The 24,081-nt window shown below is 43.6% G+C and overlaps 1 non-coding gene across 1 annotated transcript; it reads left to right on the forward strand.

Moving 5' to 3' along the window:
- The first annotated feature begins 14,655 nt into the window (after positions 1 to 14,655).
- LOC146405811 (U6 spliceosomal RNA) lies at positions 14,656 to 14,762 on the forward strand. The gene has a single exon (XR_014839279.1). It is a non-coding gene; the product is annotated as a U6 spliceosomal RNA (small nuclear RNA).
- The last annotated feature ends 9,319 nt before the right edge of the window (positions 14,763 to 24,081 follow it).

A 24,081-nucleotide genomic window follows, 5' to 3' on the forward strand; every position in this document is an offset into this window, starting at 1 on the left:
GAGTAAAAGTCTTTATGGTGGTTTTCACAGGAAGGAAGGGTCAACAGCCGAGTGGGTTTAGGAATGGCTGAGCCTACGTCATCTGAATGATTTTCGAGGGCTCTGGGCTACAGGAATGGTACCTAGTTGCATGGAACGGAGCCCTGGGTGATTTAGAGTAGGGGATGGCGTTTGGAAAGGCAGGAGCCTGGTAAAAGGAGGCAGATGGGAGTTGGGACTCAGTGTTGATTGGTTTGCATATTAAAGATGTGGAACCTGGCACACCCTTTGCCATTTCTAGGAATTAGGTACCCTGGGAGGGGCAGTTCCTCTCTGGGTCCACAGGATGTCAAAGCATCATAAAATGTAGAAAATTAAAGACATATTAATACAGCGCTGGGTGATGGAAAGCCACAGCTGTGTCCTACAAAGAGCAAGGTCTCACCTAGGAATCGTCTCCATGTTGTTGCCATTTATTCATTCACTCTTTCGCTTAGCTCTTTGATGTGCCACACACTCAACTGGGTGCAAGGGACACAGAAGTGAACAAACCCAGCATGGTTCTGCCTTCCTGATTATTAGAGCCATTGATCAAATAATTAGAATTCCCTTTTTTTTTTTTTTTTTTTGGCTACACCTGTGGAATGCAGACATTCCCTGGCCAGGGAGCGCACTGGAGCCATAGCAGTAACACCGCTGGATCTTTAACCCACTGAACTCCAAATAATTAGCATTCTTAAGGATGCTTAGTTTTGTTCTACTGGGACCTATCCTCTATGACGTGGGATCCAGTAATTCACTTTTAAAGGCTTTAATCCACTTATTTATTTTAGGCTATAATGTTTGGCCTGGAAGTATCTTGGGCCACTGGAAAAAAGATCTGATACCCCAAAATAAAAACACCCCAGGAGTTCCCGTCATGGCTCAGTGGTAACAAACTGGACTAGTATCCATGAGGATGCATGTTTGAATCCCGGCCCCGCTCAGTGGGTTAAAGGATCCGATGTTGCCCTGAGCTGTGGTGTAGGCTGCGGTGGTGAAGTTCGGATCTGGCATTGTGGTGGCTGTAGCACAGGCCAGCAGCTGCAGCTCAGATTCGACCCCTAGCCTGGGAACTTCCACATACCTGGGGTGCAGCCCTAAAAAGGCAAAAAAGCAAAAACAAAAACAAAAAAATACCCCAAGTGAGGCTAGTCCTTCACAACACGTGTAGCATTTCAGAGACTACAAAATGCTTTAACTTAGGATCAGTAGATGCAAACTACTACATTTAGGATGGGTAAGCAATGAGGTCCTAACGTACAGCACAGGGAACTCTATCTGGTCTCTTGGAACAGACCATGATGGAAAATAATATAAGCAAGGGAACGCATGCATATGTAAGCCTGGCTCACTTTGGCGAACCGCAGAAATTGGCTAAATACTGTAAATCAGCTATACCTTCATGTAAAAAATAAAAAAAATAAAAAACCTAAAAAAAACCCTAAACCAAAAATGCTTTAACTATTCTCATGTATTCATCACAATCCCTGATAGACAGAGATTATTATCCTCTTGTTTTGCAGCTGGAGAAGCTAAGGTTTTTAAAGAGAGGTGAAGTGATTTGCCTGAGGATTTATCATTGGCCGGTGGCCAGGCTAAGGCTCAAAACCAAGTCCAATTCTCTTTCCATTGTACTTGCATTTTGCAAACTGTGGGACCCCTGCCGGTGGCACAGGGACAGAGCATCAAAGTACCTGACCTCACACGGTGAGAAGTTTCTTTCCATTTCAGCTCTCCTTCAATCCTTTAGTTCTGCCAAGTGCAAAGTCTCCTGTTTGTGCCAACATTTCTTTAACACCTTTCACTTGCTAATCTCTCTCTCTTTTTGAAACCAAGAAAGTGCAGGACTCCGTCTCAGAATCTTTGGCAGGTAAATTTGGTCTGGAATCTAATAACGTTACTTTGCTTTATGTATGATAAGTGGTGATTGTTTTTCCATCAACAGTTGAGATATTAAGTGTCCCTTTGAAAAAAATTTATTTTGGAAGTTAAGAGTGTTGATTTAAAACAAATGCTAAAGAAATAAGATGGTTTGTGGAGATGGGCAAGTCATGAAAACGATGCACCCTGGGAATACCGTGTAGACCAAGCAAGTAGGAAGCTACACCTGGAAGGAATTAGACGGTTTCTCTCCCTTCTCTCTTATCCAGGAAGGAAGAGGACTGGGTGAGGCCACGCCGTGTGGAAGGTATGATCACCAGCCTGGAAGACGGTGATTCTCAAGCCAAGGTCCACAGACAGATGCCAAATCCGAGACAACCTTTTCGAGAAGACAAAGGAAATGTGTACGTCAGTGCAAAAATGCCTCTTGCTCTGTCTTAAGGTAAGAATGCCCTTCCTCCTAGAATTACGCTCTTCTTCTTTTGGTATGAGTGCGTGTGTCTTAATTTATTCATTTGTTTGGGATTAACATTATTATTATTATTATTATTATTATTTGCTTTTTAGGGCCACATCCGTGGCATATGGAGGTTCCCAGGCTAGGGGTCGAATCGGAGCTACAGCTGCCAGCCTACACCACAGCCTCAGCAACATCAGATCCGAGCCACATCTGCAACCTACTCCACAACTCACGACAACACCAGATCATTAACCCACTGAGCAAGGACAGGGATCGAACCCGCGACCTCTTGGTTCCTCGTCGGATTCGTTTCCGCTGCGCCACAACGGGGACTCCTATCTCTTCCTTCCTTAGCGGTTGCTTCATGAGAGCAGATGACCACTGTTTCTCGCGATTGTTCCAGGAGCTTCTCTTGGCAAAACAAAAAGCTGGCAATCTTAGCTTGACAACCCCTTCCTCTATTTTTTTTTTTTTTTCCTTTCTATCACTGAATCTTTGTTGTAGGAGTCTTCAATTGCAGGAAACAGCTTGCCTTCTGCTGTTAGAGGAAAAAGGTATGAACAGACCCAGTGTTATAATTGTGGTTACTAGCAGTGCACACCAGGCAGCCGTAAATCCTTATTGAACTCAGGCGCTGCTGTGCATCATTGAAAAGATGCTTCTTTCTCTGCAGTGGAACTAGATAAAGATGGGAGATTAGTGAAATAAGAGAGCTGTTAAAGAGGAGAATAAGCTCAAGTTTCAAGGAGGCTGTTACAAAAACAAATATACAAATAAACCTACCCCCAGACTCCTAGGCCCATATGTAGCTCTCAGGGGGCTCCAAGGCCACCTCACTGGAGATGGACCAGCCGAGAGCCCATTAAAAAGGACAGCCCCACCCCCACCCCCTTCTCTGATGACGGAAATGCAACCTGGTGTATCAGACAGCTCCTTGACCTGGCCATTCCTTTGCCATGCCTCTGTCTGAGGAAATGTCATAACTGGGCACAAATAATTAATTTTACGAATACACATCAGAAATCTCATTTATAGTGGTGAAAAGCTAGAGACAACTTCACTATCCAATCCCCAGAGATGGGTTGGGTAAATTGTGGCACGTTGGCTAGAATACTGTGTAAATATATAAAAATACGCCACTTTTACTTTAAGAGGGAAAAAAAGAGATGATTTCTTTAAATCAGGCCCCGTTTAACCTGTTTAAATGGGCCAGCAAACATGCGCCCAAGCTTAAAGGTAGGTATTTGTGGGCTCGCATTTTGCAGTCCTGACGTGCTTCCCTTAGAACCAAAGGGAGACACTAAACCTCCCTGCAAACTCTTTGTAGATTCCCATCTGTGACTTGATAAATATTTGATGCCGTGGCCAGTCAACATCCCTACATTAGTGAAACTTCTGCCCAGGAGCAACTGCACAGCTCTCAGCGACGAGATCGGAGTAAGTTAAAAAGAGTGTATTCATTAGCTACTTCAAAGGGTTTGGTTTGGCAGTTTCGCAGACTGGTTGTTTGGCTCTGCTATCTACTGTGTGACGACCAAAAAAAAATATATATAGATATATACATTACTACAAGAAGGAGCCTGCTTCTTCCCTTAACAATATTTTCCTTCCTTTGTGTTCACAGCCCAGGAGGCAAATGCAGCATGCGTCACCCCCGCCGCCTGCCTGCCCCTTTCCCTTGGTTAAACAGCTGTGAAAATCTAAAATGTGTGTAGGATCTTCCTGGTAACTCTGATGCCCTAAACCTGGAATCTGGTTCCCCTGCCTGATATAATTTTGTACAATGGGGTGGACCACGTATGCTCTCTACACCTTCATGGTTACAATTGATGATTAAGAAGTCAGTGTTTTTGTCCCTACATAGCTTGAGTTGACAAATAGAATGGGTGATCAAAATGTAGCAGGGACCTGAATCTAGCTGAAATTAACTGCAGCCACAGGGGCTTCCAAAAGGACCTGGGCAAACGCCTACTCATTCCTCAAATTTCAGTTTAGATGTCACCTCTTCCTGGAAGCCTACCAGGATTTGTCTCCACTATTTCTGGCGTGGTGTCCCTCCCCTGAGCCTCTATAACGCCTGTGCTTCTCCTATAAGAGCTTCTAGTCTGTTTTCTAGTTTTCCTGCTGGTTTGTAGCTTTCCCTTGCCAACTGGGTTTCAGGAAATCAGCCCTGTCCACCCCTGCCTAGCATAATATCTGGTACTTAAAAAAAAAAAAAACTTGCTGAATAAATATTTGCTGAATTGAATATATTTGTCTAGAAATTATTGCTGCAGAAGACAGAATCATATGGCATCACATTTGAACGTTTCCTCCATCCATTGCTCCATGCCCCACCCTGCACAGTCTCCAAGCAAGCCCTTGGTCAACTCCCTGCACACTTCTGATGACAGGGAGCTCACCTCCTTCAAAGAGTCAGAGGTAGGCTTTAAGTGACTTAGGACGATGAGTTACATAGGCAGTGAACATGGCAGATCCTAAATTGGGAAGTAGTTAATCCAGTGCCTCAATTTTCTGCAGGGCCTTTATCTCATCTGGGGGTCAAGTCAGTCCCACTCAGATGCCCACAGATAGCAGTTTAAGGCTTTGCTTTCCAAGTCCAAGAGGACTAGACAGTATGCCGAGGTGCTTCTGAACTCTACAAGGAACGTGGAGTCCGTCCTTCCTTCCTTCCTTCCTTTCTGGGGGTGGGGCTGCACATGCAGCATATGCAAGTTCCCAGGCTAGGGGTCGAATCAGAGCTACAGCTGCCGGCCTACACCACAGCCACAGCAATGCCAGATTCCAGCTGCCTCTGCGACCTACACCACAGCTAATGGAAACGCCAGATCCTTAACCCCTTGAGCAAGGCCAGGGATCAAACCCTCATCCTTTTGGCTACTAGTTGGGTGTGTTTCTGTTGAGCCAGAACAACAGAAATTCCCTACAACAGTATTTCCATTTTCTGAAGCATCCTTTTTACTTGAAGATCTAGTATGGAGAAAAATATATGGATTTTAAAGAGATAGCACAAGACTTCAACTGATCAGAATCTTTAGGATTGAGCCTTCAGGCTCCTGGCAGTTAAGAATTCAGTTTTGGCCTGATGGGTTATTTTGGTGGAAAACAATATGAGAAATTCTACTGGCCTCACATGTTATCTTCTTTTACCCCCTAAGAGTATTTGTATTTCCATTGGTGTCTTTTGGAAACTAGAAAGGCTTTAAAACGAAAAGGAATCAGTAGACAGTAGAGTTTCAGGCAGCGTGAATTGGGATAGAGAGACAGACAGAGAAGGGTCTTGCATTTACCCTGTCAGCCTTTGACGGTCCCAGCTCAGAATGGATACAGTAAATGACCATGTGATACAGCTTTGGCTGTGTTTGGACAGCGATTTTTCCCTAGAAAGCCGTGGTTTCCTTAGCTGTAAAATGAAATGAGAATATGTGCCTCATGGGGTGTTGTGAGCTGTTGCATAAAAAGCACCTAGCTCAGTGCCCAGCACATACTAAGTTCTTGATGACAGTTCTTGTTTGGAAGTACTTATAAAATTAGCATGTGCTGGGTTAGACCCCCCGCCCCTGCCCCCACCCCCCGAATTTGTGGACCTGGGCAAAAATATAAATGACTAAATATTTAAAAGTTATAAACAAGCTAACAACTGCTAAATGTCGTAAAATATGTCCTATCCTTCTACTTTGAAATGACATAGAATATAGGTTTTTTTTTTGCTCCTTGGAGCTTTTAAAGAAATTGTTGTGGCAAGAACATAGAACATGAAATCTAGAGAAGAAATTTTATATGACCGAATATCAGCAAACTTTAAAGTTGGACTGATCTTTAATTCCTTTCACAGACCTGGGAGTTTGTGTGTTTGGCTGGTGTTCAGAGGAATAATAACAAAGGTATATAATTCATATATTATGACATATTTATTCATAAATTAAATTTTCTTCATTTTGAGCAAAATTGCTAATTATATTCTTATAATCAGGATTTTGACAGAAGTTGCTCTAAGGATAGTAATGTCAATTTAGTCAACCTTGCTTAAGTCCTTGTATTTTTATTTTTAAAGTAATTTTAATATGGTGAAAACTTGCTATTTAGCCAATAACAACTGAACAAGTCAAAAAAGTTTTTGTAATAACATTTACATTCAAAAATCAACCATCAATTTTATATATAAAGTTCACATATTATGATGGGGTCTTACCTTTATTATCATAGAAAATATTAGAACATATTCCAATTTCATCATATAAATCACTGTCACTTATATTGCAATTTTCACCTTCTCTCAAACCACTATCTAGAGCTGTAACATACTGAAGTCCTTTTTTCAAAACTTTTAAGACTGAAATATTATAAGGAAGACCAAAAATTGGCAACATGTTATGATTTATTCAAATCTCTCTTTAATTGACACTGTATCTTGATCCACAGTAACCCAAAAATTGTATCAATAGGTGTTGGTTTGGGGATTATTCGTGTGTAAATGCTCTCTTTTATAGCAAGGCAAATATTTTTGTTTACTTACTGGGATTTTCTCATGTTTTATAGGATTGCCATATTTATTACATATAACTTATTTCTTTTTTTGGTCTTTTGTCTTTTTAGGGCTAAACCCACAGCATTTGGAGATTTCCAGGCTAGGGGTCAAATCAGGGCTGCAGCTGCCAGCCTACACCACAGCCACAGCAATGCCACATCCGAGCCGCATCTGCGACCTACACCACAGCTCACGGCAATGCCAGATCCTTAACCCACTGACCCAGGCCAGGGATCGAACCCACAACCTCATGGTTCCTAGTTGGATTCGTTAACCACTGCGCCATGATGGAAACTCCTAAATTAGTTATTTTTAATATTAAAAATTATAAGTGTAATTTCTTACTTTTAATACTATTTCGAATTCTCTATTTTTACACGATTTTTCAAAATTAGTTTTTAACCTATCTTATATTCCTGGCCATTCTGGCATCAAATTTGAAAGTTATTTTTTCAGCTAAACTAGAAAGTATCTATTGTTTTCTATGAGTGTTGTACTGTTGTCTCACAAAGTTGGCTAAATATAGAACACCTATGACTGTTGTGTAAGCAATATCATAGCCATATTTTTTATCAGCACTTATTTGTTTAGTGGTTTCTTAGGTCATTACTATTTGCTGTTGTTCCAGGCATTTTTCAGTTCTAGTATTTGCATATGCTGGGGTTTTTGTTTGTTTGTTTTTGGTACAGGTAACATTTTGTGTTCTTTTAATTGAGAATGTAAGTACTGTCAGTCACAAAAGGTTTACCTGGACAAAGCTACTGTGAAAACTGACTGTGACATATGTACCAATAGTAACAAAATACTTTGTCTTTCAACTTAAGATATTAAAAACGTTTCTGTGGTTTCTTTCTCTATTTGAAAAACATTTGGATGTGAAATATTAAGTTTTCCGCCATGGAAGTTCCCGGCGTGGCTCAGTGGTTAACGAATCCGACTAGGAACCAAGAGGTTTCAAGTTCAATCCCTGGCCTTGCTTGGGGGGTTAAGGATTTGGCGTTGCGGTGAGCTGTGGTGTAGGTTGCAAATGTGGCTCGGATCCCGCGTTGCTGTGGCTCTGGCGTAGGCCAGTGGCTACAGCTCCGATTAGACCCCTAGCCTGGGAACCTCCATATGCCACGGGAGCGGCCCAAGAAAATGGCAAAAAGACAAAAAATAAATAAATAAATAAATAAATATTCTGCCATGTTTATTCAATAGGAAATTCATAGCCAATAATTTGAATGGAAGCAGGCCTATGATTTCAGAAGGATATGATAGACTTTTTTTCCTGGGTCACTTTCCAACAAACAGTAACGCTCCAAAGTTTTCATATTTCTCATCCAATTTGCCAGTTTTCTTGCAATTTCTTTATCTTCTGACGGGAAGGCCAGGATTGCATGTTTTTCTTCAGAGTTGTGACTTTTATGCAGAAAAGGATGTTTTTTATTTTTTTCTTTGGATTAAGAAATATGTTCATCAGTACAGAACACAAAGTAACAGGTGTTTCATCCAAACTTTTCAAGTTGTGGATACTAAGAATATTTGGTTGCATTATTTGCCTTGTTTTGCTCAGCAGCTAAAATACGTGAAATAATTTGTCATGCCCATTTGTGAATTGTAGGTGGTTCATGCTCAGCAGAAGTCTGTTTACTTTCAATATTTGCAATTTAAAAAATTGAAGCTGACCACGTCTTCGAAGATTGGAATGTCTTATATCTTTTCAGTCCTTGCTTTTCTGAGCCCCACTTTCATATTTTGTGGTTGTACCCCAATCTCAACTTGTCCTCATCCTCAAGGGCCTATAGAATTAAAAAGATAGAGTGTAATCATATTCAAAAAGTTCCAAGTTTGGAGTTCTCACCAGGGTGCAACAGCGTCGGTGGCCCCTTGGGAGCCCTGGGAAGCAGGTTCTCCCCAGCCCAGCATAGTGGGCTGGGGATCCAGCATTGCCATAGCTGTGACTTAGCTTGCAACTGTGACTTGGTTCTGATCCCTGGCCCAGGAGCTCCATATGCCACAGGGTGGTCCAAAAAAAAAAAAAAAAAAGGCGTTCCCGTCGTGGCTCAATGTTTAACGAACCTGACTAGTATCCATGAGGATGCGGGTTTGGTCCCTGGCCTTGCTCAGTGGGTTAAGGATCTGGCGTTGCTGTGAACTGCGGTGTAGGTTTCAGATGCGGCTTGGATCCTGAGTTGCTGTGGCTTTGGTGTAGGCCAGCAGCTATAGCTCTAATTTGACCCCTAGCCTAGGAACATCCATATGCTGCAAGTGCAGCCCTAAAAAGACAAAAAAAAAAGTTCTAAGTTTGAATATACTTCATCAAAAATGCAATTAAAGTACATGTTAAAATATTGAAAAATTAAAATTATTTTTCCTATTTCTCATGTCTCAGGCAATAGGAAGACTTGAGGAGAGGGACCTCCTCTCTTTAAATAGTTATTTTTTTCCTAAAATATGCAAAATTATCTATTAAAATTTTTAAAAATAATAATCATTAAAATTTAAATAGGAGTTCCCATTGGGGCTCAGTGAGTTAAGAACCTGACCTAGTGTCCATGAGGATATGGGTTCGATCCCTGGCCTTGTTCAGTGGGTTAGGCATCCAGTATTGTCACAAGCTGCAGTGTTGTTGCAGATGTGGCTTGGATCCAGATTTGCTGTGGCTGTGGTGTAGGCTGGCAGGTGCAGCTCCGATTTGACCCCTAGCCTGGGAACTTCTATATGTTGCAGGTGTGGCCATAAAAAGAAAAAAAATTTTGAACAAAAATTATTCGAATAAAGCTTCGTTTTTACTCTAGTTTTAAAATATGATTATATCTTATAAAATATTTTTATAAACATAAAATTATTTGCAATTCTTACAGTCAATATCCATCAGTAGCTAATGCAAAAAATTGGTATTATACTCCATGCCTCAAACATGCTATGTCTAGAGTATGTGTAAAAATTATCAGAGTTCCCATCGTGGCTCAGTGGTTAACGAATCTGACTAGGAACCACGAGGTTGCTGGTTCGATCCCTGGCCTCGATTAGTGGGTTAAGGATCCAGTGTTGCCTTGAGCTGTGGTGTAGGTTGTAGACTTGGCTTGGATCCCACATTGCTGTGGTTGTGGCGAAGGCTGGCAGCTGTAGCTCCGATTCGACCCCCAGCCTGGGAACCTCCATATGCCAGGGGTGCAGCACTAAAAAGACAAAAAAAAAATTATCTAAGGGTAATATTGTTGAATATTATAAACTGTTCTCTGGCTGCTACATGTCACTATTGTGAATACTGCAGGCATTTGTGAGTACTTACAGATCGACAGACTGGAACTCAAAGTCAGAAAATAGATGCTCAGCACTCCTGGGAAATGATACTTCATTATGCAAGAATCTATAGCATTCATGACATCCAAGAGAAAGGATTTGACAAGTGAATTCATTTGTCTTTTCTCTTGCCTAAATGCTTCCACAGCTCAAATTCTCCTTACACTCCTAAGCAGTGTCCTTCCATGACGCTGGCAGTGGGAGGGACAACCCGTGATTCTTCCTGACTTTCGACTCAAGTCCCTTTTGCTTTCAGGTCAGAGGGCAAGCGATGTGGAGAAAGCATCTCCTGTGGCCTGAGTCACGGGTGCGGGTGTTTAGGGGGATGGCTGTTTTGTGGCAGCAGTGGGTACCCGACCTCATAAGATCTTTAATAAACTTACCTTTTCATTATGTGTTTGTGATTGTCAAACTCTCTAACATATGAAGTCCCAGGTAGGAGCCCCTCTTGACTTGATCTAAGAGCTATGCTGAGTTCAATTAAAAAAACATTCAACACTACTTATTTGTACAACCTACATGATTGAGGTAGAAATAGCTTCTCCCAACCAGTGCCTGAATAAGTTACCATACAAACACTTGGGCGTTTCTTTTTCTAGGCATCTGTAGGTCGCAGACACCTCTTGGATCCGGTGTTGGTGCAGCTGTGGCTGGCGTAGGCTGGCAGCTGTAGCTCCGTTTAGACCCCTAGCCTGGGAACCTCCATACAGTGTAGGCTCGGTCCTAAAAAGCAAAACACACAAGCAAGCAAACAAACAGCTTTGTAAGCTTCTCCTTCTTAGCAATATATTATGCACTGCTTTTCATGTTGTCATGTAAAATTCACCCTTGACACTTAACCTTATTAGTAGTAGTATTTTTTACTTTTTAGTTCTGCACCTGCAGCACATGGAGGTTCCCAGGCCAGGGGTCGAATTGGAGCTGCAGCTGCAGTCTATGCCAGATCCGGCCTGAGAGATCTGAGCCATGTCTGTGACCTACACCACAGCTCACTGCAGCACTGGATCCTTAACCCACTGAGCAAGGCCAGGGCTTGAACCTGCATCCTCATGGGTACTAGTTAGGCTTGTAACCCACTGAGCGGCAATGGGAACTCCTAAACCAATTCCTTCTTGATTGACGTTTATTTTTTCAAATTTTTGTTCTAGATGATCAGGATATTCTCATGAACCTCAAAGTAGGAGAAGGTGGAGGAAAACTCCCAGCAGCTAAAGACCCCCATTGTGTCAGCATCTGTGCAGGAGGAGCAGTGAGGTATGTGACAGATCCGAGAACAGGAGAACTCAGAAACTGGCATAGTGCTCGACCAAAAGCAGAGGAGACCAGTTTGAGAACAACTGCTGAAACTGGGAGGGCGGTTTCTATACTTCCGTGAAGATGCGGGTGTGGGGGCTCCAAGATAAGGTCTGAAGGAGCTGGTCTCGTTTTGGCTCTTTGAACCTCGAATGACAAAGCTCCCTTTCAGGAGAAAGCCTTACCCCAAAAGAAGACGCCTGAGAGTAGATTCCAAATGAGGAGGGGATGGGAGAATAGAAGCAAAGGAAAAAGAAAAGTCTAGATAAAAGAGCAGAGGCTACATCTCAGAAAGTCCAGAGCCATTAAAAAAAAAATACTTTGTAGGAGTTCCTGTCGTGGCTCAGTGGTTAACGAATCCGACGAGGAACCATGAGGTTGTGGGTTCGATCCCTGGCCTTGCTCAGTGGGTTAAGGATCCAGTGTTGCTGTGAGCTGTGGTGTAGGTCACAGACATGGCTCGGATCCTGCGTTGCTGCGGCTCTGGTGTAGGCTGGCAGCTGCAGCTCCGATTTGACCCCTAGCCTGGGACCCTCCATATGCCACGGGGGTGGCCCAAGAAAAGGCAAAAAGACCAAAATAAATAAATTAAAAAAAAAAAACTTTGTAAAGATAGAAGAAGGAAACCTGAAGTAATGAAGCCAGAAAAGTTATCCCTAATTTACCCTTCCTTCGTAAAAGAAAAACTAAATATCTATAAAAATAAACAATAGAATAAAATCGTATTCAAATCCAACATTAAGTTTGATATGTCAACTAACCTTATTGTGATCATTTTGCAATACATGTGTATCAAATCATTACATTGTACATCTTAAACTTACACAATGTTATATATTATACCTCAAATCTGGAAAAAATCCAACACTAAGTTATTATAAGGAAACAAAGAGGCATTTCCATCGTGGCTCAGTGGTTAACAAACCTGACTAACATCCATGAGGCCGGGGGTTCAATCCCTGGCCTCGCTCAGTGGGTTAAGGGTCCGTCATTGCCGTGAACTGTGGTGTAGGTCACAGACGCAGCTCGGATCTTGAGTTGATGTGACTGTGGTGCAGGACAGCAGCTACGACTCCAGTTCAACCCCTAGCCTGGGAACCTCCATATGGCACGGGTGTGGCCCTAAAAAGGCAAGAGACAAAAAAAAAATTTAAAAAGGGGCAGAATAACATTCCGACACTGAAGACCTATCAGAAAGACATGCTTATAAAACAGATAAAAAATTGAAATTATTTCAAAATGAGCAAAAATAAAAAATCAAGTGAGAAAGACGTATGTAAATCAGAACTAAAGAAGCTCAGAAATGAGGCAAGAGAACTCAGAATTAATATTAGTCATTTGAGACTAAAACAGAAGAGTGAATAAATACATCAGGTAACAGCTTAAAATAAGTAGTAGGTGCCAAGTAGGGAATTCCAACAAATCAAGGATTCTAGAGGAGTTCCCACTGTGTCCCATTGTTAAGAACCTGACTAGTATCCATGAGGATTTGGGTTTGATGCCTGGCTTGTTCAGTGGGTTAAGGGATCCAGTGTTGCTGTGAGCTGCAGTGTAGTTTGCAGACTTGGTTTGGATCTGACGTTGCTGTGGCTGTTGTGTAGGCCAGCAGCTGCAGCTCTGATTCAACCCCTAACCCAGGAATTTCCATTTGTTGGGAGGGGGCTCTAAAACAAAAGACCCCCCCCCCCAAAGAAAGGATTCTAGAGAAAACGGTGGATATAGAAGGTAAACAAAAAAACAAAACATATATAACAGAAGACCTGCAAAGAAGAAAATAAGCAATGTAAATTTAAAGGTAATTTAAATTTGAAAAGAAATGTTTTCCTGAGATAAAAAGAGATTTGACACTAGTACTTAGGAAAATTCAAGATATATTCTCAGAGTTCCCTGGTGGCCCATTGGTTAAGGATTTGGTGTGGTCACTGTTGTTGCTCAGGTTCAATCCCTGGCCTGGGAACTTTTGCATGCTGCAGGTGTGACCCCTAAAATAAAGGTTATATTCTCATAAAACTTTTGGACTTTATAAGAAAAGAAAAAAAATCATTTGGACATCTAGTCAAAATATGAAGCCACCTAATGGGAAAGAAATTGTCTTTGAACTTTATTCCAGAAGAAATAGGCTAACATACTGAAGATATTCAAGGAAAGGAAACCTGAGCCAAAGATTTTGTATCTCATCAACGTGTCACAAATGATGACCATCAAAGACCAGAGACTATTGATGAGTTTACTGAAGGAGGTTTTTGTAGACAACCAAAATGGAAAGACATTGGCATAAAGAGTGAAGGTATTATATGTATATCCACATATAAGGAGAGTTATAAGAAGAGTACATACCCAGATGAAGCAGATGTTGTACAGTAATTGAAAGAGAAGAATGGTGACAGAGACGCAATTTAGATAGACTTGTTTATTATTTTGTTTGTTTTTGGTTTTTGCTTTTCAGGGCCACATGTACAGCACATGGAAGTTCCCAGGCTAGGGGTCGAATCGGAGCAGCAGCTGCTGGCCTACACCAGAGCCACAGCCATAGCCGCATAGGATCCTTAACCCACTGAGTGAGGCCAGGGATCAAACCCACATCCTCATGGACACAGTTGGATTCGTTTCCACGGAGCCATAATGGGAACTCCCTAAACATCCTTGTGGAATATTCTTGTTGCTCATGGAAGTAAAAGGATCTTTATTCAAATGAGACACTGGTGGACAGGGATGAGAGAGGAAAGAAGAAATTATTAACTAATCTTAATATTGTTGGGGAGCCAACAGAAAATTGCAAAAAGAAGAAGAGGGGGACTGAGGTTATTTTAGTTGTAGGATAACAGTAACCATTAAAATAAAAACAAAACCTTCCCAAATACCGAATACATTTGAAAGAGCAAATAAGTGAAACACCAGTGCTATAAAACACTTGCACATGTATAACATAAAACGATATGAAGTGAAAAAAATAAGGTGCAAAGGCGTATACTATTTGAATTAAAAAAGAGGGCAAAATGAGCTTCTGTGTGTGTAACACACACACATGTATTTGCTTATTTTTGCAATTAAAGAAAGGATAAACCAGCAACTAATAGAACTGATTATGTACATACATTGAAGAAAACTTCTCTGAGTTACATTTTTATATGGTTTTGACTTTTTGAAATATGCTACTCTTTTACCTATTCAAAAAATTAAATTAATGCTCACTTTGGCAGCTCATAGACTAAAATTGAAATGATACAGAGGAGATTAGCTTGGCCCCTGAACAAGGACGACATGCAAATTTGTGAAGCATTCCATATTTTTGTTATGGGTGTTAACTTACTGTGGTAATCATATATATATATATATATATATATATATCAAATTATTATGTTTTGCACCTTAAACTTAAAAATGTTATATATCAGTTATATCTCAATAATACTAGGGGAGAAAAAGACCACTCTCACAAAGAATAAAAATGAAATCAACAAAGATAGGAAAATTCTAACATTAGATATAAAGAGAAACAAATGAACCTATTTCAAGGTTTAAAGGTTTTTAACAGAGCGTTTTACCTTTAGTGGGCTATATTCTAGAGATTAAAAAATATATATCCTTAGGTGAGGGATATTGCAGTGTCCACGGTATCATTTTGTCAACTTTTCCGTAGGTTTAAAAAATTTTCATAATGGAAGTTAGGGACAGGGGAAGGAACACATGGATTGGACGTGGGTGTGTGACTTGAAGACACTTAATCCACAGGACAGCCAGCTAGTGACCTGGGACCTGAGTGACCCGGCCTGAAGGGACAGCTATACTGTATCAGTCAGGAGGAGCCTTTTGGCTTCACGTAACGGGATACTGGAGTCAAAGTAGCTTAAACTGTAAGGATAGCTAATTATCTCATGTAACAAGAAGTTTAAAGGTCCATGGCTCGGGGTTCGTTAATCATCAGCTCAAGGATGTTGCCGCCTGCTTTGGCCAGTTCCTCTCTAGTTCTCCTGGCTTTGCTTCATGGTTGCAAAGTGGCTGCCATGGTCACATAGATCATGTCCTCAAAGGTTTTTGCCAGAGAAGTCAGGAAGAGGATGGACCAATGCCTCCTCAGGCTTTGCCCTCTTGTATCAAGGGCTAAATTCTTTCCATAAGCCCTCCCCCGCCAAAGAGTCCCCCAAGCCTCTCATTGCTCTTAATAAACCAATTCTGGTTCACCACCTGGGCTTCGCCTGAAGAAGACTGATTGGGACGGATGACTGTGGAATGGGCAGCCAATAGCCTTTTGCCACATGAGCCAATGAGACTCTCTTTGCTCAGGAGTCTGAGCCAAGAAACCCAGCCTGGGTTTGGTGTTAGCAATCAAGCTGAGGTGGATGGATGACCAGAAGCTGAGTTGAGGACATGGCACACCAGGCTGTGTACAAGCCAAGGTTAAGATAAGAAAAACTATAGAGAGGATGAGGAAGCCGTTTGGCAGAGGAAAGAGAATGGAGCCCACATGGAGAGAATGGAGCCCCGTCGAAGCTTAGAAACTGTTCCCTCAACTGCCTAAATCCCTGATGTTTTCTGGTTACGATTTCGCTTCCAGACTACAGAGAATGCACTGAGTAGGACTCATTCACTAGCAACAGAGAACAACCAAAAAGGACTGCTCTAGCACGAAAGAGGAACTGGTTATCAATGTACTTCCCATGGAAAGCAGGACGTTTAGCCTGTCCCTGGGAAGTATTAGAACCAGAAAATGCCAGAATAGGGTGGTGGGGTGACCTCTCTCTGCCTCTTCGTATGTGTTTCTCTGTGGTCCATTTCATTCTTTTTTTTCCATTGAAGTGTAGTTGATTTATAACATTGTGTTAATTTCAAGTGTACAGCACAGTGATTCTGATAAACACGCACACACACATAAATATACATACATAACGCACATAACCTTTTCAGGTTCCTTTGCCTTATAGGTTATTACTATTGAGTATAGCTCCCTGTGCTGTGCAGTAGGTCTTTGTTGGTTCTGTTTTATTTACAGTAGTGTGTATAGGTCAATCCCAGGCTCCTAATTTAACCCCTCACAGTTTATTTCATCCTTTTCTCTGCAGTAGGATGTCTCTGCTTCACATTCGTCTTGTTATCATACATCCACCCACACCTTCTACATTTGCATTAAAGTTTGACCCCCTGAAGAACCCAGGCGGTACTCAGTCCCTGGGTCCTAGTTTCAAATTCTCAAAGGAGAGAAGCCGAGGGGTCAGATGTCCAGCCTGCCCAGTCCATAGGCTTCAGGTCTCAACAGACAAGCATGGGATAGTAAGAAGCAGAGCTAGGAGAGAGGGGTCATTGACTAGGCTGGAAAGATACCCCCAAAAGTTTCCCCCACATTCCTGAAAATAATGTCTTTTTCAAGACTGGGGTGGGAACTTACCACCCAGGGGAAATTTTGCAAAGTCTGAAAACATTTCTGGTCATCACAGCTTAGGCAGTGGGTGCTCCCTGCCTCTACTGGGGAAAGGCCAGGGATGTTGCTAAAATCCCAGAGTGCTCTCATGACGAAGAATTATCCCATCCCAGATGCCCTAGCACTGAGGGGGAGAAACGCTGCCTCCCTTGGGATCCGAGTCACTGTTCTTTCCATCAAAGGGAGCGTCTGTACCCACAGAGCACACCGCCAGGCCTGGGAAGTCGCAGGACCCCGTAAATATTTGTAGGGCAGAGAGTCTGAATGAAGACACCTTCCCAGGGTTTTGTGGACGTTGGTTCTACTGCTGATTAACTGGATTCGGGGTGCATTCTTGGGGAGGGAGCCTGCAAAGGCAGGAGACGTTGAAGTTCCTGCCCAGGGTGGTGGGGATTATTCAAGAAAAAGAGAAGCTGGAATAAGCAGAAACAGATCCAAGCAGAAGTCAGAACTCTAAACATACACACAACCTGCTCTTGTACATGCTCAAAACACAAACAGCAGCTGTCTGGCTGCTACCTGCTCCTCCCCAAACACCATAAGGGAGAGTCCCAAACAGCTGTCAGCTATGACAGTAGCATTGTTTTTTCCACACTAACTTGTCAGGCAGGAAGGTACAGGCCCCAGGCCTTTGGGGTTCTTTTCGGCTTAGTCAAGACAACATCTGCTTCCATTTTTTTAAGGAGTGTTGTCCCTGAAATCCTTAAAAAAAAAAAAAAAAAAATCCATAAATGGCTCAGAGAGGAGAGGCCTTCAAGAATAAGGAGAAGAAAGAAATTTTAAGGCAAGACATCTCCCTGAAATTCCTGATAAACCTGAGGCTATTTGGCAAAGGGGAGTCGTTTTCCAAAGTTTCTGGAGGAAACCTCAGGATTTTAGGTAACTCAGGGTCTTTGCTGCCCTCTGCTGGTTACGGTGGAGACCAGCAGGGGGTTCGAGAGGGAGAAGGGCTTTTCCGTGGATCGCTTCATTCCGTCATGCAGTTTTCCAAAGTGTGTAAATATGCTCTGTTTACTGTTTGTAAGTATACTTTGCCTGTATACTCTGCGCAGGTGCCGTGCTAGGCATTAGTGCAATGGTGGAAAATACACGTCCCTGTCCTCAGAGGACGTACCTTCCAGCAAAGGAGACAAAGTTTAAATCGACAACTAAGAAACATTTTAAGCTTGTTCAAGTGCTTTGAAAGGGTAACGGGTGTGTGTCATGGGCGCGGGTCCTCAGAGGTGACTGAGCTGAGACTCGGGAGGGAAACAAAGCCAGCTGCGCTGAGAACAGAGCCTCGGGCTCTGGGCAGATTGAGAAGCGGGTGTAAACCCACTCGGTGGGTCCATGAACTCGGTGTGGGGGCCGGGGCCAGTGTGGACGGAAGGCCAGAGGCGACGGGTCACGGAGGTTACCCCGCAGTCTGCGAAGGAACTTGGATTTTCTTCAAAGAAATCTTACCCAGTAGAAGAAGCTGTTGAAAGGCTCCTCTTTTTGCTTTTAAAAGTTTATTCTTGCAGTAGGATATTTTCACTCTAGGAATCCATAAAGATTTTTCTGGAAGGATCAGAAAGTTTACAAGGTGTGTTCATGAAAGGCAACATCTGCCTCCCTCTGGATCCTGGAAGGTAGGGCAGGGGGCAAGACCCGGGAGGCAGAGCTAGGCCGGGCTGTGCCCGAGGCAGGCGGGGCCAGGGTGGTGCCACCGAGATCCGCAGACTGGAGGGGCCTTTGGGAGTTACACCTGCAGGCCCACTGATGAGTTAGACGTGGAAAATGACAGACAGCTGCCAAGGCGACGCGGGCAAGCCGATCAGCTGTGACGGGCGCTTGAAGAAAAGTGGCACCTGCAGGCACAGGCTTCTCTGTGGTCGGGGGCGGGGGGCCGGGGGCCTTGACTCGCGTGCCTTTGCTCTTTCCTTCTGCTCGGTCTGGGTAATTAGACCTGACAGGGCTCAGGGAGGCAGCCCTCGTAAAAATGGCTGTAAAGCCTTTGTGCTAATATGCAGGCTCGCATAAATGTCAGGCGATGCGAATTACAGCCCCGTGCGGGCTCATCAGAGAGAGAAAGCGGCTGGGCTGGCTGTCCACGCTGTCTGGTAGTTTCGGGGAGGGTGGGACTGGGGACGGTGGAGGGCTGCTGGAGACCAGAGCGGCTCCGAGCCTTTCTTGGAGGTCCTAGTTCTCCAGTCTGTCCCCGCAGCTCCTCACGTGGCCCAGGGCTTCTTCAAGGTGAAGTGGAGCGTATTCAGCCGGGGCTGGGGTGGGGTGGGGTGGGGGGAGCAATGTTAGAGAACCTGCCCCCGGGGCAGCCTCTGATTCTGGGGAGTAAACAACATACTGTTTCCTGCCTTTTCCAATCCTTGACCCACCTGTCAGCTAATTGGTACCCAGCGCCTGGGAGTGTTCCCCGGTCACCATCTGTCTGGCGGTCCTTTGATGCACCCCAGATGCCTTACAGCCTGGACCCCCAGCTACCTTTCTTTCTCCCCGTTTAGTTCTCTCTTTCTTTGCATGCACTCAACATACAGCTAAAAATCTCTGGGGTCATGTGATAAGCATGGCAATGTGCCAAGGGCCTGGAACCTGGGCTGGGGGCAGAGAAATGGAATAGGAAGACCCTATGCGGAAGAAATCATTCATCAGCCCGGCTGCCAGCTGGATGAGCAACCCCCGGGGGAAGGGACGCACTGAAAACCAGAGAAGAACAGATGATGGTGGCTCGGTGGGTTCTGAGGGCTGACGGCAGGCCGGGGATGGCAGGGGCGTTGTCTCAGGGGAGCCTCGGGACAGCCTCAGGTGAGTACCGTGGCCACTGACGCTTTCGGGTGAAGCGGAGGCCGGAGGTGGTGGATTCTGCAGGGTGGCAGCTCCTGAGGGATGGAACCCTTTTTCCACCAAGTCTGCCTGATGCTGAAGCCTTGGCACTGCCCTGTCTCTGGCTCATTGGTTAAGTTACCAGGAGCTTCCTAGCAGCCTGGGGGATAAGCCACATGCCACTCCAGTTTCCAGGACACGCTGCCTTTTGTTTTCGCCTAACTTCTCTTTTACACACTCATGTGCAAGAATACGCACACACACCTCCCATCCTGGCCCTGATCCTCTGGACCCTCAGTGCATCTTGACACTGAATCAAAACTACAGCAACACTATGACTTGGTGACCGAGAAAGCACTTTTAGGGTCACACTCCAGTAAATAACGCCCTTCCCCCCCCCCCCCAAAAAAACACCAGTACATTTCTGGATCAGTTTTCTACATTAGATGATAGTTTTTCATTTTCTGCTCTTAGTTTTTTACTTGCTAAAGTAATTCAACGTTGCCGCAGGCTGCACGTACAGGTCGCAGATGTGCTTTGGATCTGCTGTGGCTGTGGCTGTGGCTCTGATTCCACCCCAAGCCTGCGAATTCCCATATGCTGCGGGTGTGGCCCTAAAAAGGCAAGGAAAAAAAAAAAGGTGGGGTGAGTCAAAATGTCCTTCCTCCATCCATGCTTTGCTGCCACTGGAAATGCCATGTCATCTTTGTCTAATACAGTCATGTGCTTCCTACCCGGGAGCTGGCCTCATCTTTGGGAGGAAGGGCTGCTGTCCGTGGGGCGGGGTCTCCTGACCCTCTGCTGGGCTTTTGCTGGAAATCTTAGCATCTATGCTGCAGTTTTTGCTTCTCATTAGACCATATGCTCTTTGGCAGGAGTGGGGTCTCATTATACTATTTCCATTTATCAGTTCAGACATGTACACATTAGAAAGGCTAGGAATGAATGCTTTATTAATGACTTTTCAGTGTGATTACTTGGGCCTAACACATTCTTCTGTGTTGAGGGACCTGTGACCTTGCATGGCAGTTCTGGAAACTTCCTAGTTGAAAGCTCATGGAGTTCTGATGCTCTGATACAAGTGACTGGGCTAGGAGGAAACCGTTTAATTTTCACATTACTCCATGTCTGCCTTGTTCTGGAAATCCTACAGGATCTGGTTGACAAGGGGCTCTGAATATGATACAGCGTAAACCAAAGTCCCAAACCAGAACAAGCCTATTTAGAACTTATCTCTGTGACTTACACTTGATCTATAAGGTTGGAGAAATTATTCCTGTGCATTAACCCAGGCTGCCCAAGTTAGCAATCTTCATGTGGCCTGAAATTCCCAACTGTCACCCTCAAATCCAGTCAATTACCCGGTTTTGTTGCTCTGACCTTTTAAATAGCACCTGAAGCTGATCCCTCTTCCTTGTCATTGTCATTGTCTCAGCTCGAAGTCTCCTCACGGTCGATCACAACAATTTCTACCGTCTCTCTAACTGCAAACTTGCTCTGGTCTCGAACTCATCCTTCTCTCGGTGGCCAGCAGATCTGACCCTATCACTCCCCTACCTGAAACCCCTACGTACTTCTTAGCACCTACAGAAAAAATATAACCTCACCCACCGTGCTAATTCATCTCCTACCACTCCCCTGCACACCAGTGCTTTAGGCGTAGAGCTGCAAAATCACTTCCGAGATGCTGTCTCTTTTAAAAAATTGAAGCATAGTTGGCTGACAATGTTGTGTTAAATCTCCACTACACAGCAAAGGGACTCAGTCATACATACACACGTAGTACATACTTATACGCGCATTCTTTTCCATGCGGTTTATCGTAGGACATTGCTGATTGTTCTCTGTGCTGCCACAGGACCCTGCTGTTTCTCCATTCTGTGTGGAGTAGCTCATATCTGCTAACTCCAAGTTCCCTCTCCATCTGCTCCCTTTCCACTCCCCCTTGGCAACCACAAGTTTGTTCTCCTGGTCCATGCGTCTGTTTCATAGATAGGTTCATTTGCGTCATATTTTAGATTCCACGTATAAGCGATACAGGGTATTTGTCTTTCTCCTTCTGACTGTACCTATTATGACAATCTCTGGTTGCATCCATATCACGGTGAATGGCATTATGTCATTGTTTTTACAGCTGAGCAGTATTCTCGTGTGTGTGTGTGTGTGTGTGTGTGTGTGTATCTCACATCTTAATCCATTCATCTGCTGATGAACGTTTACGTTGTGTCCCTGTCTTGGCTGTTGTGAACGATGCTGCTGTGACCATGAAGTGCTTGCACCCTTTTGAATTAAGAGTTTTATCTGGGTATATGCCTAGGAGTGGGATTGCTGGATCAAACGAAGGTAACTCTATCATTAGTTTTCTGAGGACTCTCCAGACTGTTTTCCATGGTGGTTACACCAATTAACACTCCCACCAACAGTGTGAGATGGTTCTCTTTTCTCCCTATCTCCAGCATTTGTTATTTGTAGACTTTGTTTGTTTGTTTTTGCTTTTTAGGGCCATACTCACAGCATATGGACGTTCCCAGGCTAGAGGTCCAATTGGAGCCACAGCTGCCAGCCTACACCACAGCCACAGCCACAGAGGATCCCAGCCGTGCCTGTGACCTACACTGCAGCTCACGGCTATGCCGGATCCTTAACCCACTGAGCGAGGCCAGGGATCGAACCCACATCCTCATGGATTGTGGTCAGGTTTGTTACCACTGAGCCATGATGGGAACTCCCAGTTATTTGCAGACTTTTTAATGGTGGCCATTGTGACTAGTATAGGGTGGCACCTCATTTTAGCTTCAATTTGCATTTCTCTAATAATTAGTTTTGAGCATTTTTTCATGTGCCTATTGGCCACTTGTATGTTTTCTTTGGAGAAATGTCGATTTAGGTCTTAGGCCCATTTTAAAATTTGTTGTTGTTGTTAACGTGTATGGACTGCTTGTATGTTTTGGAAATTAAGCCCTTGTCAGTCACATAATTTGCAAATATTTTCTCCCATTCGATAGATTGTCTTTTCATTTTGTTTGTGGTTTCTTTGGCTGTGCAAAAGCTTCTAGGTTTGGTTAGGTCCCATTGTTTATTTTTGTTTCTATTGACTTGGGAGAGTGACCTAAGAAAATATTGGTACAATTTCTGTTAGAGAATGTTTTGTCTATGTTCTCTTCTAGGAGTTTTGTGGTGTTAATATCTTATGATTAACTTTAATCCATTTTGAGTTTATCTTTGTGTATGGCCTGATGGCGTGTTCTATTTTTTTTTTTTTTTTTGTCTTTTTGTCTTTTTAGGGCCACACCTGCGGCATATGGAGGTTCCCAGACTAGGGGTTGAACTGGAGCTGTAGCCTCTGGCCTATGCCACAGCCACAGCAACACCAGATCCGAGGTGCATCTGCAACCTACACCACAGTTCACGGCAAGGCCGGATCCTTAACCCATTGGGCAAAGCCAGGGATCAAACCTGCAACCTCATGGTTCCTAGTTGGTTTCATTTCCATTTCGCCTCAACAACGGTGTGTTCTCACTTCATTGATTTATATGCAGCTGTCCACCTTTCCCAGCACCACTTGAAGAGACTTTCTTTTTCCCATTGTGTATTCTTGTCTCCTTTGTTGAAGATTACCTGACCATACGTATGTGAATTTATTTCTGGGCTTTCTGTTCTGTTCCATTGATCCATATGCCTGTTTTTGTGCCAGTGTCATGCTATTTTGATCACTGTAGCTTTGTAATATTGGCTGAAGTCTGGGAAGTTTATGCCTCCTGCTTTTTTTCTTTTTCCTTGGGATTGCTTTGGTCATTCTTGGTTCCAAAATGCTGTCCCTTAATGCATCTTTTCCTGGTCCTTGTTTGCTTGCTAGTTTTCACCTTCACCATGGAGTTTCCCTCCAAACAGTCCCTTTTTCTGTGTTTCTGCCTCAATTCCAAGCAGTATGGCATAAAGATTCAGGGCAAATGCAATAGTGTGGAGCTGCCTGACCACACCCCCTAAACGGGGGGCGTTCAGGCACCTTGAAGCTCTCTAATTCTCAGTCACCTCATCTGCTAAGTGGGAACAAGGTGCTGCTGTATGTGACTGTCACGAGGAACTGGATGGGAAGTTCATGCAAAATGCCCGTGTATGTTAATCACTTAGTCAACTGTAGTCGTTTGCCTTGGATAAGATTTAGTGTATCTACTTCCTCTTTTAGACTGTATGCTCCATGGACTGCAACTCGTATCTTTGGCAACTGTGATCATTCCTGGCACACAATAAGTGTTTGCTGAATGTTTGCCAAATGGACAAATGAGTTCTCTTCTGAATTCAAAATTAGAACCCTTGGTGTGCTACATTTGTGTAATAGAGAGCACCTATGGCATGCAGAAGTTCCTAGGCCAGGGATCTAACCTGCACCATAGC

Source organism: Sus scrofa, chromosome 2 (assembly GCF_054392235.1).
Source record: "Sus scrofa isolate SSC_HxYL_T2T_F1_AM1 chromosome 2, Sscrofa_HxYL_maternal_Yorkshire_Landrace_v2.0, whole genome shotgun sequence".
NCBI lineage: Eukaryota > Metazoa > Chordata > Mammalia > Artiodactyla > Suidae > Sus > Sus scrofa.